Raw genomic sequence first — 18,019 nt, forward strand, 5'->3', positions numbered from 1 at the left:
GTGAGGAGTTTCCAGTGAAGGCTTCTGGAGGAAGACACATATAATCAGATATCTGAAAGATGAATAGGGCGTCATCAGGTGAAGGCAGGCAGAATACAATGAGACCTCAAGGCACAAGGAGTAGTTTATATAAAAAACACAGCAGTCAAAGCATAATAAATTGGAGGCTAGTGAGCCAATAGACAGTCAGGTAGTGCTGGGTTTAGGCTCTTCAGACAAACCCGACACGATTCCTGTTTCTTTGCAACAGGCCACCTCCCACAACCCCTACCTGGATTATAAAGCAAAGCTATTCAACAGCTATTAAGATCCTTAGTGTTAGTTTTCCAATAGTTGGCACTCTGCTTTCTAGGCTCAGGAGTAAAATTCCTGCTTTACTTGTGGTTAGATGGGCCATCTGATATTTCCTGCCAGTGAGCTATGAGTGGAAGTCATGGGTGTAACTTTTGGTCACTTACCTGCCAGTGTAAGGTCCTAAGGCAGCCCGGCTGTATTCCACACAGTGCCTGTGGCTCAGAGTGAGGCCGACATGGAGCAAGGCCGCCGCTAGCACACGATTGACATGTACTATGAGTGAGAAATAATTTTTGTGTTGTTGTAAGGTAAGTTTTGTCCTTCATTGAGATATGGGAGTTGTTCGTTAAAGCAGCAAAACCTACCCCATTGTGACAAGTACAAAATAGGAAACACAATTTTTATATTAAGTCTAATAATCATTTAAAATTTGTCCACTCTGTTAGGTGGTATGGATTGAAAGGCTAGAGAGACGTGTGCTCTGCCTGCCAAGAGCTTAGAGATCATGGGGGGCCAGATCCATAATCAGATCAATTGGATGCCATGAGGTCAGTGAACGGGAGAAGCACAATGCCTTATGGGAGCACATTGGAGGACTTTGTATTTCAGCCCAGAGGAGTATAGAAGGTGAAGGAAGTTGAAAATTATTCTGGAAAGATGTCTAAGAGAAAATGAAGTTGAAAAGATGGAAAAGGATGCTGTAGGCTATCCCAAGAGCAGGAGGAACAGAGGGAGGTTAAGTGTATAGACTGCATATTTATGTCCCTCTCAAACTTATGTGGTGAAACCTAATCCACAATGTGATGATCTTTAAAGATAGGGCAGAGCCCTCATGTATGGGGTTAGTGGCCTTGTAAGAGGGACCCCAGAGAGATCCTTCCCCCTTCTGCCATGTGAGGTTACAGTGATAAGATAGCCATGTATGGGCCAAGAATCTGCTGGCACCATGGTCTTAGACTTCTCAGCCTACAGACCTGTGAGGAATAAATTTCTCTTGTTTCTAAGCCACCAGTCTATGGACTTCTGTCATAGCAGCCTGAAATGGACTAAGATAATTGTTTGTCCCTTTGGATTTCTTGTAAAAGCCAAAATCGGGGGGGGGGGGGGGAGGGAGGGGGAGAAGGGAAAAAGATGGAAAGAAATAAAACAGAAACAACCAACAACCAATCAAGTATACGTGGTCAAAGGAACAATCTATCACCTTGGGAATTCTGCCTGGTAAGGGTCAAGTGGAGCTACAGGCTTCTGCTTGAGCTTCATGTTCAGACTATGACCACCTAATGGCCTCTCTTGGTCTCTGGAGAGGAAGCAGGGGACAGTGCCACACCTACCTGCGGTCCCTGTGCACATTTCCAGAGATCAGAAACCTCTTCCAGTCAAGTGTTTGACTGGATGTGCTTCCAATGGCTCTTGAGCAAGAAGAAAAGCCTGATAGAACAAGAGTTCCAACTTACGCCATGGCTGTACCGGTTGGAGGGTCTGTTGTGGTTATTTGGGCTTGGGGGAGAGTGTGTGTTTAGAAGTCACTCCCTGCTTCCTGAAACCTGCTCCTCTTCAGCTCATTACCAACTGGTAGTCATGCATCTAAATTCTAATTTTTCTTAATTAAATATATGACAGTTTTTAAAAATGACTTCTCCTTCCATTCTAATTAGATGTTACTGACTTTGCTTTCTCTATTAATTACCACATATCTTCCTTCCGAAAGTCTGTATTTATATATATAAAACTCTATAAGTATTTATATACACACATGCATATATGTGTGAACATATGTATGTGTGTATTTATATACTCATATATATAAAATTGAAATTTTAATAACCTGCCTCTTGGGAGAATACATCATTGATAAAAATACCCCTGCCTTGTGTTGGTGGTTTTCTGAGATTTTAATTTCAATAGCTCCTTCCATATTAGGCTGCTTTCATCTCAGAGGAAATAAATTATATCCAGGTTTGGCTCTGCTCAATGGGGCATGACTACACCAGAATGAGTCTCTTCCCGAACAGAATAGGAAAATTGAAAATAAAAAAATAAAAGCCTGACACACTAAACCCCAAATTATCTAAATCCATTTTCAATGAAAAGCTTGGTGGCTTTTGATAAAGACGATGACTTTTAAAAGAAAAATCCATTGAAAAATTCTATTTCCCATGCTGTACGGTTAGGAGGATAAATTGCACTCGGGGAGGGCGGGGAGGGGGTACTGCGTTTGCCGGGTAATAAAGCAGGTGGCCTCATTTGAATTTTCCCATTAGGGCTCCTGGAGCGCTCTCAGAAATATGTTGGCCTTGCACACTGTAACTCAGCCTTGGCTCTCTGACTGCAGGACTCACACAGTGCTTACACGGCAGAGTTAGGGTCTGGATTACTTGAAATGTCCAGTGGCAAGTTATGTATTACAGTGTTGTGTCTCCTGTTTGCCATAAAACATTAAATAGATTTCTTATTCCCCTCCGAATATTAATAATCTGACTTGCTAGTGGGAAAGTGCCTTCCCTCCGGACCAGTCTTTTCTTTTTCCCCTTATTTGGTTTTCCCACCACAAGGATCACTGGGGATGCTTCCATCACCCGCGAGGGAGAGGCTTTCTAGAAAAAGCATCTGCTACAGAGAGACTTATTGTTGAAGTCAGCGACATTCAGCCCAAATGTAGGCATTCCCAGGAGAGGAGCCATGAAACAAGCCAGAAGGAGTTAGTGCATCATTTTGGTCATTCAACAAACGAGTATTGAAGGAACCTGGAATGATACAACAGACATGGCCCTGCCCTCATGTAGTATTCAATCAGAAGAGCGAGAGATTGAAGACATAATTAGCAAATCAATTACTTGCAATTTTGAATAGTACTATGAGAGTAAGTATAAGAAGTGAAGGGACTCAAACATAGAGGTTTCCTACACAGGCTAATAATTTGGTATGTTTTCAAATAGATCAAAAAAAAAAAAAATACTTGTTCACCTGTTATTTAACGGAGGCAGGAAGAAACTAATTTAAAAAGAATTCACTCCGCCAGGCCCGCGTGGCTCAGTGGTTGAGCATCGACCTATGAACCAGGAGGTCATGGTTCATTCCTGGTCAGGGCACGTGCCCAGGTTGTGGGCTCGAGATCCCCAGTGGGGGGTGTGCAGGAAGCAGCCGGTCAATGATTCTCTCTCATCATTGATGTTTCTATCTCTCTCTCCCTCTCCTTTCTCTCTGAAATCAATAAAAGTATTTAAAAAATAAAAATTAAAAAAATAAAAATAATTCACTCCATTTCACTAATGAAAGAGCAAACAAGCCCTTTGAAGGTTGTGCATAAGCATGAGACTACACATCGATGTGGGCAAGCGTGGATGTATGGATGTGCTTTGTTGGGAGAAAGGGCCCAGCATCCTGGCTAGAGTGACAGGTCCACTGGGTCAGAGGAGTAGAGACCTTCCAGCTGCCTGCCTTTCATCTTTGTTCAGGGCGGTGACTCAGTCTGGGTCCTAGGGCTGTGGTCAGCAAACTGCGGCTCGCGAGCCACATGCGGCTCTTTGGCCCCTTGAGTGTGGCTCTTCCTAAGCCTCAGGAGTACCCTAATTAAGTTAATAACAATGTACCTACCTATATAGTTTAAGTTTAAAAAATTTGGCTCTCAGAAGAAATTTCAATCGTTGTACTGTTGATATTTGGCTCTGTTGACTAATGAGTTTGCCGACCTCTGTCCTAGGGGAACAATTGTTTTCCTATGCCTTAGCTAGGAAGCGTATAGATTCTATACTATAGAATAATACTCCCAACCATCCCACATAACCTAAGGTTTTCCCCTCTCATTCGTTGCTGTACTCATTGAATCTGTATGGCCATATGCCTCCATATGACATTTCAATAACTGAATAAGATTTTGGGGAGTGATTGGAGGTCATCCTAAAGTGAGGGCAGGCGAGAGGAGGCAAGAATTAAAGAAATGCATTGTGTTACTGGCAATGCCGCCCCATCCATAGCTCTCAACTAACCAGCTCCTGTAAAGGACGTTTATGGAAGAGCCATGGGAGCCCTAAACTCAGGCAAAGTCAGAACACTTCCTTTTTCGCTCTGGTCACCCATGTTCTCCAGCAGGGCCGTGACTCTGTACCTTTCATGTCTTCTCATGCCCCAGCCTGACCTCAGCTCATATTCCGACAGCCTGATGCTCTGGCAGCAAGCTGACCACAAGGGCCTGTGGCTGAGGGCCACACTGTGCAGGTGGCCGTGGTGCTCAGATGTGGGTGCTGCAGGTTATTTTGATTCCTTTGAACTGTATCCCATGTATAAGTATTTCCTACTAACTCACCTGATCAGGATGCTCCTTGAAGGTAGGGTTTGTGTTTCACCCATAAGTTTTCCCCTGACCCACAGTACATGTCCCATAAGCGGTTGCTGTATAAATACAAACACTTCTTCTAGCTGGATCTTTCTGGCCTCCACCAGACACTGGGAGCTCGTGGGAAGTCTTTTTATCCAAAACACCACACACCAATGGCAGTGGAGCCTATAATTTGGCTGGGCTGGGAAAGGTGGCAGCACAGACCAAGGACACAGCCACGGAGCCCAGGGCCTGCATGTAACAGGCTTATGAGAAGCTTATTTAGAATTCATCAAAATGAAATCCCCAAATAGTTCCACCCATTAATTCACTTCCACCGACTGAAGCAGAATCAATATTCTGAACACTGCTGGCAACATGCTTTCTACATTCCTTGTTCTCACTTACGTTTTCTTTTGCAATTTCCCAAGCCAGGCAGCATCTTGGGAAGCATGTTAAAAGATCCAAAATATAGATATTAAAATAAATCATTCGCTCCCATTTCACCCCATGGGTTATCAGGATCCGGAGTCCCAGCTGACTGCCGATAACATGCATTGCTTTAAAAACTGCATCACAAGTAGGCTCGGCCCAGCAAGAAAGATTTGCTTCAATTTGCACTCAAGGGTGTGATCTACTTTTCTGAAATCCAAACCAATTTACATGTTGTCAGTTTTCTTAGTTTACTGTGGAAACCTGAGTTAGCTGCGCCCACAGTTCCGAGTTTCAGCGATGCCCTAGAGCGAAGGTCAGCAGGCCGTGGCCACAGGCCACATGGGCCTGCCACGTGGTTTGTAAGTCAGGTGGTCTTGCAGCACAGACACACCCATTGGCTTACGTATCTCCTGTGACTGTGTTCACACTGCAACAGCAGGGGTGAGTAGATGTGCTGGGAAAACGGATGGACCACGGAGCTCAAAATATTTACAATCTGGACCTTCAATTTTTAATTAATGAATTATTTATTTTTATTTTTTTAGAGAGAGAGGAAGGGAAAGGAATAGAGAGATAGAAACATTGACGAGAGAGAAACCTCATCGATCAGGTGCCCCACAACCCAAACATGAGCATGTGCCCTGACCTGGAATCAAATCAGTGACCTCTTGGTTCATGGGTCAACCCTCTACCACGGAGCCACACTGGCCGGGCCTATCTGGCCCTTTAAAGGAAACTGCGTAGCTCACTATCCCTGTGCCTTGTATAATTGGTACCTGGTCGGGGAACTCACCTAGTCCAACATGGCAGGAACAACGAAGCTGGGGAGGTGTGTGGGGAGGAGCTAGGTCAAGGGCAGAGGGAGCAGCCCTGAGGCCGGAAAGCCCTCCCTCGGGGAGAATCAGAGTGCAGAGCGGAGAAAGTCAGAAGGAGGTATTCCTGCTCAGGCTGGAAAAGCCCGCCAAAGCTATATCACAGGCCTTGCAAACCATGATAATGCTTCTAGGTATTTTTGTCATGTTAGACTTTCACATCCAGAGAGTGCATTAAAAATTAAAAAAGAAACCCATGAAGCCAGAAAGGGTGGTGTCCTTGCCACCCCACCTCGTGTTATCTCCATGAACTTGAAGCTCTGTCACCACTCCCCACTCGTGTGACCGCTTGCTGACACTGGGACTCACCCAGTCCCCCTGGCACATGCCCCCTTGTTATTCCTGACTGGCAGCTGCTCTCTGGCCCATTATGGGTGCGCACAGTGCAGGACTTGGCTTTCTCTGTGGCCTGGCAAGCACAGGTCTGGCCGCAGGCCTCTGGCTTCACAGCCCTCCCATGCCAGAGCTTCCGGAGACGGTGCCAAGCCTGGCAGGAGTGGGCGTGAGTGAGGAGAACACAGACCCACAGAGGCCGGGCCTGCCGTGCCAGGTCTCAGGCTCTGACGCCGGGACCCAGGGAGCACAAAAGAAGGCTTTCTTCCTGTCTCCGCTTTCTGGGAATCCAGCCTGAATAGAGGCTCCAGGCCAGGCAATAGTTGACGTCGAAGTTTTAAAATACGGGCTTTGGAGCTAGTGAGAAAGAGATTTGAATTTCCATTTTCAAACTTACAAGCTGTGTGACATTAGGCAAGTGGTTGGCTCTCTCTGAGCCTGGGTGTCTATACCTATAAAATAGGGATACCGATATTAACTTGGTTTAATTGTGGTAATAAAATGTGATAAGGCATGCAAAATTAGTGCAGAGCCTGTCTCCAAACCAGTGTTAATTAGGAATGATTTCACTGGGCTATTGCTAGGTTATTTGCATATCCCTCCTCCTCCTCCAAAAGGACATATCACAAAGGACATTGGCTGGACCGGGCTGCAGGGAGTGACATCACAAGCTTGTACTGTGGCCTGGATGACATCAGACATCACCCCGCCTATGCTTCCAGCCTGCCTCCCCACGCCTTCAAACACCGCCTCAGTCTGGCACAAAGACCAAGAAAAGGTTCCGGTCCCTTGAGGTTGCAGAAGAAAGCAACTGCGAAGAAACAAGCTATTAATATTAATGTGCCAGGGAAAGGAGACGAGAGAAAGGACACGGGCGCCCAGAAAGAATGACTCCATATGGCTTTGATGTGTTTGTTCCGCAGGATGGGAGCAGTGTGGAGAATACAGAATAGCGAGGCGGGGGGAACTGAGCAGGTGGAGGTGGCCCGGCGGCCTCTGAGAAATTACATGAGCTGTGGGGAGGAGGTTCTGTCTAGACAAAAAGTCAGCCAGCCACACTGCCATCTGCAACCCTCAGAGAACAAGCCAGCAGGGGAGAGGGAACCCCTTGGTGCACTGATTGTTTCGGGGAGTGGGTGTAGGATACTCTCTCTGAAGGGCTATTGTGCTAAAACTCAGGGCACCTGGCATTACTGAAACCCCTTCCAAGAGTCTTATTTGTGCGGACTTTTTCAGGCAATGTTTTTTTGTTTTGTTTTGTGTGTGTGTGTTTTTTAGCCTCGCCGTTGCAGTCCTATCGTACCTTTGAATATCTCACATGGGTATATTGTCTGACACTTAAGAGCTTAGTCTTTGCAGTTTGACCTAGATTTTAATCCTTTCGGTACCTCTATCTGGCTGGTGCCCTGGTGGGCAAATTACTCCATCTCTGGGATCCTCTCTTTCTTCTCTAAGTAATTTAAGCAGTAACAAGTGAGGAAGTAGTTTGTGCCGAAGACCCAACAACAGTGACTGGTATTATGAATGCTAGAGGTTAGATTATATCTGGCTAAATATATTTATCACTCCCTTCATGATGAGGAATTGTGGCTGAGTAGCAAAAGCCCATCAAATAGTATCTACAGTCTGTTGTACAATATAAACTTTAGTTAACTGTCCAGTAAAATCTGTCTATTTGCCATACTACACAATGGCTTTCATCTTGTTCAAGCATTTCTTTGGATCATGTTTGTAGAGTTTCACAGTAAGAAATCCTTTTGGTATTAAACTCAACATGCTTGGGTTCTACCTGGATATTACTGTCAACACTCTGTTGCCCAGAGACAGCAAAATCTTATTAGATAAATCCCCTCAAGAATGCTGCATTAGAGAAAATATTTGTCTTAAGTAAGTCGGAATGGAGAAGGCCCTTCTAAACAAGACATAAAACCCAAAAGGTATGAGAGAAAAGACAGACAAATTTGGCCAATGAAAATGGAGCATTTCTTGTTAGGCAAAAAGCATAAAGAATGACAAATGAAGGGCGGACTTTCTCAATAGATAGAGCTACTAGAAATCAATAAAAGACTATTTGGTTAATAGAAACATGAATAGGCAAAAACATTAATAGGTAGGTTGATGAAAAAGAAATAAAATGGGCTTATTAGCACATGAAAAAATGCCTGGCATCACTTATAATGAAAGAAATAAACATTAGAACACCAATAAGAAGTTTGTCCAGGTTGGATTGACAGATGTCAGTTTGATGATCATTCTATTGGCCAGATGTGAAGAAATGCGATCTCATCAAGGATTGGTACAAATTTTTAGAGGGAAAATTGGCAATAACTATCAAAGCTTTCATAAAAAATGCTTGGTTGAGGACTAATATTTTAAATACATTTTAAATATTTTATCTTACTGATGCACATGCACATACGAGCAAAGATATATGTACATAGATTATTTTTGCAACATGTAATGCCATACTCTAGTCTAGGAAGAAATTCAATTAGGGAGAGAATGTTAAATAAACAACTGTCCATCTATAAAATGGAATAGTACACAGCTATGACAAAGAATGACAAATACTGATATGTGATACATATTCTTAGGCCTTGGAATTAAATCGTGTCCTCTGTAGTCATGCTTACCATTTTTATTAGCAGTGTAATGTATGTGGAACAGAATATGCAGTTCAGTGAATTATGATAAAATAAATATCCTATAATTACTAGTCTGATAATAAATAGAACATTGTCCATATTCTATTTTTTTTTTTTTTTTTTTTTACTCAGAAGATGATGGATGCTTCCAGTCATTCAGATCCTCTGTTTTCTCACCTGTACCTTGGGGACATTGAAAATAAAAACTCTCTCCTATCTCACAATGTGCTTGTAAGGATTACATGAGTTAATGTTACTCTGATGCTTGTGACAGAGAGCTCTCTGTGAACGTGGGGGAGATGGTGACCACTCAGCTTGACTGATGTTTGAGACCTCAAGGTCATCTTGCTTGAGGTCATCTCTGTGGCCTTCACAGCCTTGGGAAGACAGGATGTAGGTAAAATAGTGGCACTCTGAATGGAATCAACTATTGGTCAACATTCTTCCAGGAATTGTGACAGAGAGCCACCCAGTCCAACCTGCCCTGATAATAAATGAGCTTCCTCATTTCTCTAAATCTGTGAGTTCTGTCTTGTCACTGTGGGGGTGGAGCCATGCTCGCTGCTGGGAGACTTTCTCAGTGCTGTCCCCTTGTTGGACTGGTCTACAATGATGAGGGTTGAGAAGCAATATACTTGCCCTGCCAGGTTCTTCCTTTCTTTATTTTTTTGTTTAAAGTATTACATAGGAATCCTTTTCCCCCCATTGACCTCTCCCCACTCGTTCCCACCCCCACAGCACTTGCCCTCACACCCCTGCTACTGACTGTGTCCATGGGTTATGCTTATATGCATGCATACAAGTCCTTTGGTTGATCTCTCACTCTTCACCCCCACCCCCCACTCCACCGCCTTCCTCCTGAGTTTGGATGGTCTGTTCGATGATTCTATGTCTCTGGATCTATTTTAGTTTATCAGTTTATGTTGTTCATTATAGTCCACATATGGGTGAGATCATGTGACATTTATCTTTCTCTGACTGACTTATTTCGCTTTTATAATGCTCTCCACGTCCCTCCCTGTTGTTGCAAATGGTAAGCGTTCCTTCTTTTTTACAGCAGCATAGTATTCCATTGTGTACATGTACCACAGTTTTCTAATCCACTCATCTGCTGATGGGCACTTAGGCTGTTTCCAAATCTTAGCTATGGTAAATTGTGCTGCTATGAACATAGGGATGCATATATCCTTTCTGATTGGTGTTTCTGATTTCTTGGGATATATTCCTAGAAGTGGGATTACTAGGTCAAATGGGAGTTCCATTTTTAGTTTTTTGAGGAAACTCCATACTGTTCTCTACAGTGGCTGCACCAGTCTGCATTCCCACCAGCAGTGTGTGAGGGTTCCTTTTTCTCCACATCCTCACCAGCACTTGTAAGTTAATTTGTTGAATACAGCCATTCTGACAGGTGTGAGATGGTACCTCGTGATTTTGATTTGCATCTCTCAGATGATTAGTGACTTTGAGCATGTTTTCATATGTCTCTTGGCTTTCTGTATGTCTTCTTTTGTAAGGGGCCTATTTAGGTCCTTTGCCCATTTAAAAATATATATATATATTTCTTTATTGATTTTAGAGAGGAAGGAAGAGGGAGAGAGAGATAGAAATATCAATGATGAGAGAGAATCATTGATCGGCTGCCTCCTGCATGCCCCCTACTGGGGATTGAGCCCGCAACCCAGGTATGTGCCCTTGGCCGATATCGAACCCGGGACCCTTCAGTCCACAGGCCGACGCTCTATCCACTGAGCCAAACTGGCCCAGCAACCTTTGCCCATTTTTTGATAGGGTTGTTTATCTTCCTTTTGTTAAGTTGTATGAGTTGCCTATAAATTTTGGAATTTAAACCCTTATTGGGGATGACATTGGCAAATATGTTCTCCCATGCAGTGGACTGTTTTTGTTGATGGTTTCTTTTGCTGTGCAGAAGCTTTTTATTTTGATGTAGTCCCATCTGTTTATTTTCTCCTTAGTTTCCATTGACCTAGGAGCTGTATCAGTAAAAATATTGCTACGACATATGTCTGATATTTTGCTGCCTATGGATTCTTCTAAGATTTTTATGGTTTCCCATCTTACGTTTAAAAACTTTATCCATTTGGAGTTTATTTTTGTGTATGGTGTAAGTTGGTGGTCTAGTTTCATTTTTTTTTTTTTTGCATGTATCTGTCCAATTTTCCCAGCACCATTTATTGAAGAGACTGTCTTGACTCCATTGTATGTTCTTGCCTCCTTTGTCCAATATTAATTGAGCATAATTGGCTTGGGCCGATTTCTGGGTTCTCTGTTCTGTTCCATTGGTCTATATGTCTGTTCTTGTGCCAGGACCTGGCAGTTTTGAGAACAGTGGCTTTGTAATATAGCTTGATATCTGGTATTGTGATCCCTCCAGCTTTGCTCTTCTTTCTCAGGATTGCTGCAGCTATTTGAGGCCTTTTTTTTTTTTAATTCCAGATGAATTTTCGGAGAGTTTGTTCTAGATCTGTGAAGTATGCCGCTGGTATTTTAATGGGGGAGTGCATTGAATCTATAGATTGCTTTGGGTAGTATAGACATTTTAAAGAGGTTGATTATACCGATCAATGAGCATGGTATATTCTTCCATTTGTTTATGTCTTCCTCTGTCTCTTTCTTCAATCTCTGTAATTTTCTGAGTATAGGTCTTTTACTCCCTTAGTTAAGTTTATTCCTAGGTATCTTAATTTTTTTTGTGCAATGCTAAATGGGATTGTGTTTTTAGTTTCTCTTTCTGTGAGTTTATTGTTGGTGTGTAAAAAAGCCATAGATGTCTGGGAGTTAATTGTGCCAGGTTCTTTCTGATGACGCATTAACTATGCAACCTAAGACAAGTCATTCAAACTCACTGAGCCTGGGTTATGTCTGTTTTTGAGGATACACCCAAAAACCTCACAGGGTCCTTGAGGGTCACTGTGAGGTAATCCATATGAAGACCCCAGCAAGGTGATTCACTTGGCCAGTGCTCAGAAATGTTTGCCAAGTTAACCTCTTGGGTGGCCCAACTGGAGCATCTTGGTGGGTTAGATTGCAGCATGTGGGCCTGTATGTTTCTTAGGCTGAAGGCAGGCTGCCTACTATGGACCTGGAGAGGAGAGCAGTGATTTTATGGCTAGTGTAGCACTCAGCTTCCCATGGCTCTTAAGTAGATCATTCTTATATTAAGTGACAGAGTCCATTGTGTACTCTGTAGTAACACATGGGGCTTGAGGTGGGAACACAGGAATATGTAGGGGCAATGAGAGAGCAGTAAAACCTTGTTTAGGCTTTATTTATTTTATGGAGAAAGGAGAGAGAGAGAGAGAGAGAGAGAGAGAGAGAGAGAGAGAGAGAGAGAGAGAGAGAGAGAGAGAGGTGTAAGGCATGATTTTAGGACCAGAAAGACTGGGTTGAAATATTGTTTAAGGGAAATATCAGAAGCTAACGCAGAACATAGGGTTTGGGGTTTGACTAGAAGCCATTTAGAACCAATCTCATGGGAAGTGGAGAACCATTAAAGGTTCTTAAACAGGGTCATGACAGGTCTCAAGCATAGGAGGTAAAACTGAATTAACAAATTAGTTAGGAAATAAAATAGTTATTTATAACTAAAGCATTTTTATGTTCTCTCAAGGGCAATCCTTTGGGACAGAGCCTCAAGTTTTCAACATATGTCCACTAAATTTTTATTTTAAATATAAAATTACTGTAGCCAAGATGTCCTCTGGCCTCCCCTGATTTTTAATTCCAAAATGACTTTGCATTTTATTTAAACCCAAAGTAAAGCGACTCTAAGCCTTTGTCTTGCACAAACCTGATTCAAGGAGTGAGATGAGATTAGACATTAGGGCAACCTTCCATCTCCCTTGTTCCTTCTGCCTTCTGCCTTCTTGCCTTCTGCCCTTAAACCTGTCACCAGGTCCTGGGTGAAGCCACACTGCTGATTCCTCTGGTTACTCTGCTGATACTACCCATCACCAAGCACCACCCCTTCCGGTTTCCCAGAGTTCTACAGCAAGTATGGTGCAAAGCTCTGAGGAAGAATGAGTGAAGCTATATAAATCACCATGAAGCCATCATGGAATTGCATAAATGGAGAGAGCCACCACTTATCACAGGCTTCTCCCTTTACAGGATATCCACAAGGGCCCCTCTACAGCCTTGTCATAGGGACTGGTGAGTAAGAGAAAAGGAAGGATGAAATACAATCCAATCTAGCTCAAATCACTGACCTTTCATTTATGTATTTATGGTGTCCAAATTACTGTCGGATGCTTTCTTTGTCCTTTAAGCTTTTTCTCCTACCATAAGAAAATGAATTCTGTTGGTTGCCCCATGTCATTTGTAGAGGACTGTGGGTACTAATTAAAACCAAAACCAAAAGCCACAGATGTAATTATTACATAATGAGGTAAGGATAACATTATCTGATGCTATTACATATATCAAGAGTGAATTTTAATTAGAACCCCAGGTGGTTACTGAGAAATCAGGTATAATGAAATTTTACACTTACTGCCTATTTGCAAAATAATTATGCATCACAATTAGTGATGGGTATAAACCAGATTCTTTGGGAATACTCCTTAACCAGAAGACGGCTCTTCAGTCTTCGCCTGTGCAAAACAAATAAATAAACACACAAGCCTTAGCAAGACCAGTTTGCTCGGTTTGATACTGTAGGCGTGTAAGATTTAGAACCATCTGAAATGTAAACATCTAGTACCAAAGGATTACATTCATTCTTTCTAGTTTCTGTACAGCATTAATCTGAGATATACCTGTGATGGCAACAAAATAAATATTTTAAAGCCTCTACTCCTGTTCTCACACATAATTTGTAATACTATTTTATGACTCTGTGTGAATGTGAATGTGTGTGTGTGTGCGCATGTGTATAAAAGTTCATTCCAGTGCAGTGTATCAAAATAACAGTAATATACTTGCCGTATTGTGAAGTGGTGCTGAGCAGCTAGTAAAGCTTTCTAGTTGTCATCCCTAAAAGACCCTCCTAGATCCTAAGCCATACGTTGTCTTCATCTTGTAAATGGGATTGGGAAAGGGCAAAAGAAAAAAAAGAAAGAAAAAAAAGCATGGACACAGACAACAGTATGGTGATTACCAGAGAGAAAGGGAGGTGGGGTGAGGTAGAAGAGGGAAGGGAGTGGGGATGGTGATGGAAGGAGACTTGACCTGGGGTGGTGAACACATAATACAATATACAGGTGATGTATTATAGAATTGTATACTTGAAGCCTACATAATTTTATTAACAATTGTCACCTCAATAAAGTCAATAAAAAAGGAAAAAAAGAGTCAATAGGATAGGTAGCAAGTAGGCATGCTTATCTCCAACATCATGGCTTGATGGAGGCTGGCGGGAATGCTGTGTTGAAGAAGAGTGATGCCCTGGTCCAGAGGAAGGTATAGCTTTGGTTCTAGTGGATGATTAATGTCTTTCGTGGTCATGGAGGCGCTGTGGCAGGTGGTGCAATCATTTTCCTGTCTTGTGCCTAACGAAAAACTCAGGAGATTGGAATCCAGATTTCTGTATTGTAACATCAGCCACCCGTTTCTCCAATGGCTAACTTGCTGTGTGACTTTGGGCAAGCCCTTTAACTTCTCTAAACTAGAGCTTCCATATCTTTCAAAAGGGAAAAACAATACCAACACAGTCTTCCTAGTGTAGTGTGAGACCATGATAAGAAAATCAGTTTAAAATTATTGCGTAAAACCTCGATAAAAAATAGACAGTTAATATGTATTTTGGCTTCTTTTCTTCATTCAGTGTGATATTTAGACAATCCAACCCCAGGGACCCAAGAGAAGGGACAGACAGTACCACTCAAGCTTGTTTATAACTCTTGTTTAAAAGCAAATCAACAAATAAAACAAACCTACTAACAGGCATGAGGATAAATTGTTATTTAGAAAAATCTTTACTCTCTGCTCTGTTGTAGATGTTTGAGGTGCTTCAATGAACAGAAAGTTCCTGTTCTTGTGCAGTTTACATTCTAGTGTGGAGAGACAGATAATGCACAGGAACATAAAATATAAATACATGAATACATAAAAAATAAGTAACTGAACAGATAGATACAGTTATAGTCATGTGCTGTTTAACAACATTTTGGTCAATGATGGACGGCATATATGCTGGTAGTCCCATAGGATGCTAGTGGAGCTGAAAATTTCCTCTCACCTGGTGACATTGTAGTTGTCATAATGTCTAGTGCAATGCATTACTCACATGTTTGTGGTGATGCTGCTGTCAACAAACTGAGCTGCCAGTCGGATAAGAGTATAGCACATACAATTCTGTACAGTACGTGATACTTGATAATGATAATAAACTATGTCACTGGCTTATGTATTTATTATACTTTTATCATTATTTTAGGTTGTATTCTTTCTACTTATAAAACACACATTTTTGCTGTAAAACAATATGCCAGGCTACACTGGCAGCAGCCTCATTACATCTTGTATTTAACCACGTCTCTTGAATGCATCATTTTCTCTTGTGCTTTATTTAATCTCATGTTGTTTTGTACAGTGACATGTTATATAGGCTTGTAGCGTAGGAGTGATAGGCGACACCATATAGCTTAGGAGTGTAGGAGGGTCTACCTTTTGGTTTGAGTAAGTGCACTCTGTGATGTTTGCACAATGACGAAATCACGGAATGACACATTGCTGAGAATGTATCCCCGTCCTTAGTGTTGCGTGACTGTATAGCAGTAAAGTCATGGGGTGACATTTGAAGTGGCAGCTGTCAATAGATGCTGTGAGGAGCAAACAGCAGGAATGGGGAGAGAGCGAGTGCAGGTGGGGACGTAGCTAATTCAGCTAAGGTGGTGGAAGGGTCTCGGGCCCCACGTGTGACCAGAGGACTGAGTGAAGTAGGGAGTGGGCCATGTGGCTCTGGGAGAAAACCTGGTTCAGGCGGAGGGACTGCGAATGCCAACACTGAGTTCTGAGGGTTCCAGGACCCGGAACGCAGCCAGGAAGGCTTTTCCTTTTCTGCTAGCTTTTCCATCGGAGATCATTTCTGAGCGGTAGCCCGGCCGAAGGGCCATGTATTTCAGGGTCCTGGGAAAGTCGTGGTCTGCTGCTTACTGACATGGCCCCGTGCGCGAGGTCTGACACCGCCAGCTGGCTTTCCGTCTTTGCCATTATACGTGCCTATTTAGCACGTGGTGTTACTCTTGCCCTGTGAGTAAATAAATATTTTACTGTTACGCAGCCTGATTTATTGCAGCAGGAGAAACAAACAGAAACATAGCTTAAGAGGTGCAATCTGTCAAGCCGTTGACCGGGCCCCCGCCCTGTGCAGGCAGCCTCTGCAGCAGGGGGTGGAAACCGTATCATAGTCCTACCTTCTGCGCGTCCTGCTCTTCCCGGGCAGCGCTTCTCCCTCAGGCTCTTCGATTATTTCCAGCCCCTCTTGTCGCCTTCCCAGCGTGTGCTGACAGTGACCTGCACAGCTTCACACAATTGCTCAATGTTCTCCGTCCTCGCCGCGCTGGGATATGTAACCTATCACAAAAGATTGAGACAATGAAGTGAAGCCAAGCACATACAGCGTTTAGCACAGTGCCTGGTATGTGGTACCCTAAAACAGTATCTATTGTTATGACAACATTACTTCATTTAAGTCCTCCTAAAAACCCTATGGAATGGGCACATTACTTTATTTGGCCTCCTTAAATACACTGTTAGTCCTAAAAACCCAACTTAAGGGCTCAGATAGCTTAAGTAACTTCTCCAGTTCACTCTGCTAGTCTCAAAGTGAGGGCTTAAATCTCAATCTGCCTCATGCTGAAGTCTCTGTCTCCCCCCCTTCACACACATGCTATCTCTCAGCGCTTCATTTTTTTTTATATCTATAAAGTGGGAATAATATATATACAGGTGCATGTATATGCATACATACACATATCTCACAAAGGTGTTTTGAAAATTAAATTATGTGCATATATATTTTTTGTAAAATATATACAGTTAATATTTTGCACATGTATTTAGAGAGAGTACATCTACATGTAATTGAGATGGCATTATTTAAATAAAATTAAGATATTATTCATCTGAATCATCGTCAAGCTGTTGGAGCCACTTTGTCCAGCCCATAATTAGGAACTGGTATCCGGGGATGGGTTTTCTAAGGACCAATGATAGCTGGGGATTCAGTAGAAGCAGCCCAGCATCCTCCTCCCTCGGCCAGGATGTTTTTGAGGCAGGTGTTGCACACAATTCCTACATATTCCTGGAGTGGTGACACTCTGGTTGTCCTCTGTGGTTGCTGAACAAATGACACGCCCTTTACTGTCTGCTCTGTCCTGCAGTATTGCCCTCCCATCCCCTGCCAGGCTCTCTGCACCTCCAAGGTAATCCCATGCCCTCTGTTCTCTTCTTAGGGCTTGTTTCTGAGAGGATCTAACTTAGAAAACGGGGCTGAGAGCATCGCATGTTAGAGGCAATCTCTTTAAACCTGCCTCTGTCATTCACAAACAAATCTTCTGTTATGTCCACATCCAGCCAAGGTAGGAAACCAAATAGACATGTGAAATCAAAGGCCTGTGTTAGTAGTTTTAATAAACTATTGAAATGATAAAGTAATAAAGGAGTAGTAATAATGAAACACCATCACCTTTTCGTATACCTCCTTAGACCTGGCAGTGAACGGGAGGGGGCAACAGGTTCACTATTTAGAGCTTTAGATAAGAGAGTCAGCAAATGTTTTCTATAAAGGGCCAGCTAGTTGCTAATATTTTAGGCTAGACCGTTTCTGTTGCAACTGCTCAGCTCTGCCACAGAAGGGTGAAAGCAGCCATAAAGCAATATGTAAAATAATAGCTGCGGTGGTGTGCCAATAAAACTTTATTGACAAATACAGACAGGGCTAGAGTTGGCCTACAAATGCAGTTCATCCGCCTTAGGCTTTAGATCTAATCACTTTTATCTCTTAGTGTCCTCCTTGCATTTATGGATTTTTCACATGCTTTTTCCTTGGCCTTCCCCTCTCCATTCTCCCCTTCTCGTGAATTTGTGTATTTTCTATTTGAATTTAAAGGTGCAGCACCATGTGTCTTCCTTTGGAAATTCTTTCTGGACCCCATCCAAGCTCC

The 18,019-nt window shown here is 42.7% G+C and overlaps 1 long non-coding RNA gene across 1 annotated transcript; it reads right to left on the minus strand.

Annotated features, from left to right (window-relative positions):
* Window positions 1–14,117: 14,117 nt before the first annotated feature.
* On the minus strand, window positions 14,118–16,412 carry LOC118670793. Its single transcript, XR_004972476.1, has 2 exons — window positions 16,268–16,412; window positions 14,118–16,101 (listed from the first exon to the last, which is right to left on the minus strand). It is a non-coding gene; the product is annotated as an uncharacterized LOC118670793 (long non-coding RNA).
* Window positions 16,413–18,019: the final 1,607 nt, after the last annotated feature.

Source organism: Myotis myotis, unplaced genomic scaffold, assembly GCF_014108235.1.
Source record: "Myotis myotis isolate mMyoMyo1 unplaced genomic scaffold, mMyoMyo1.p scaffold_m19_p_16, whole genome shotgun sequence".
NCBI lineage: Eukaryota > Metazoa > Chordata > Mammalia > Chiroptera > Vespertilionidae > Myotis > Myotis myotis.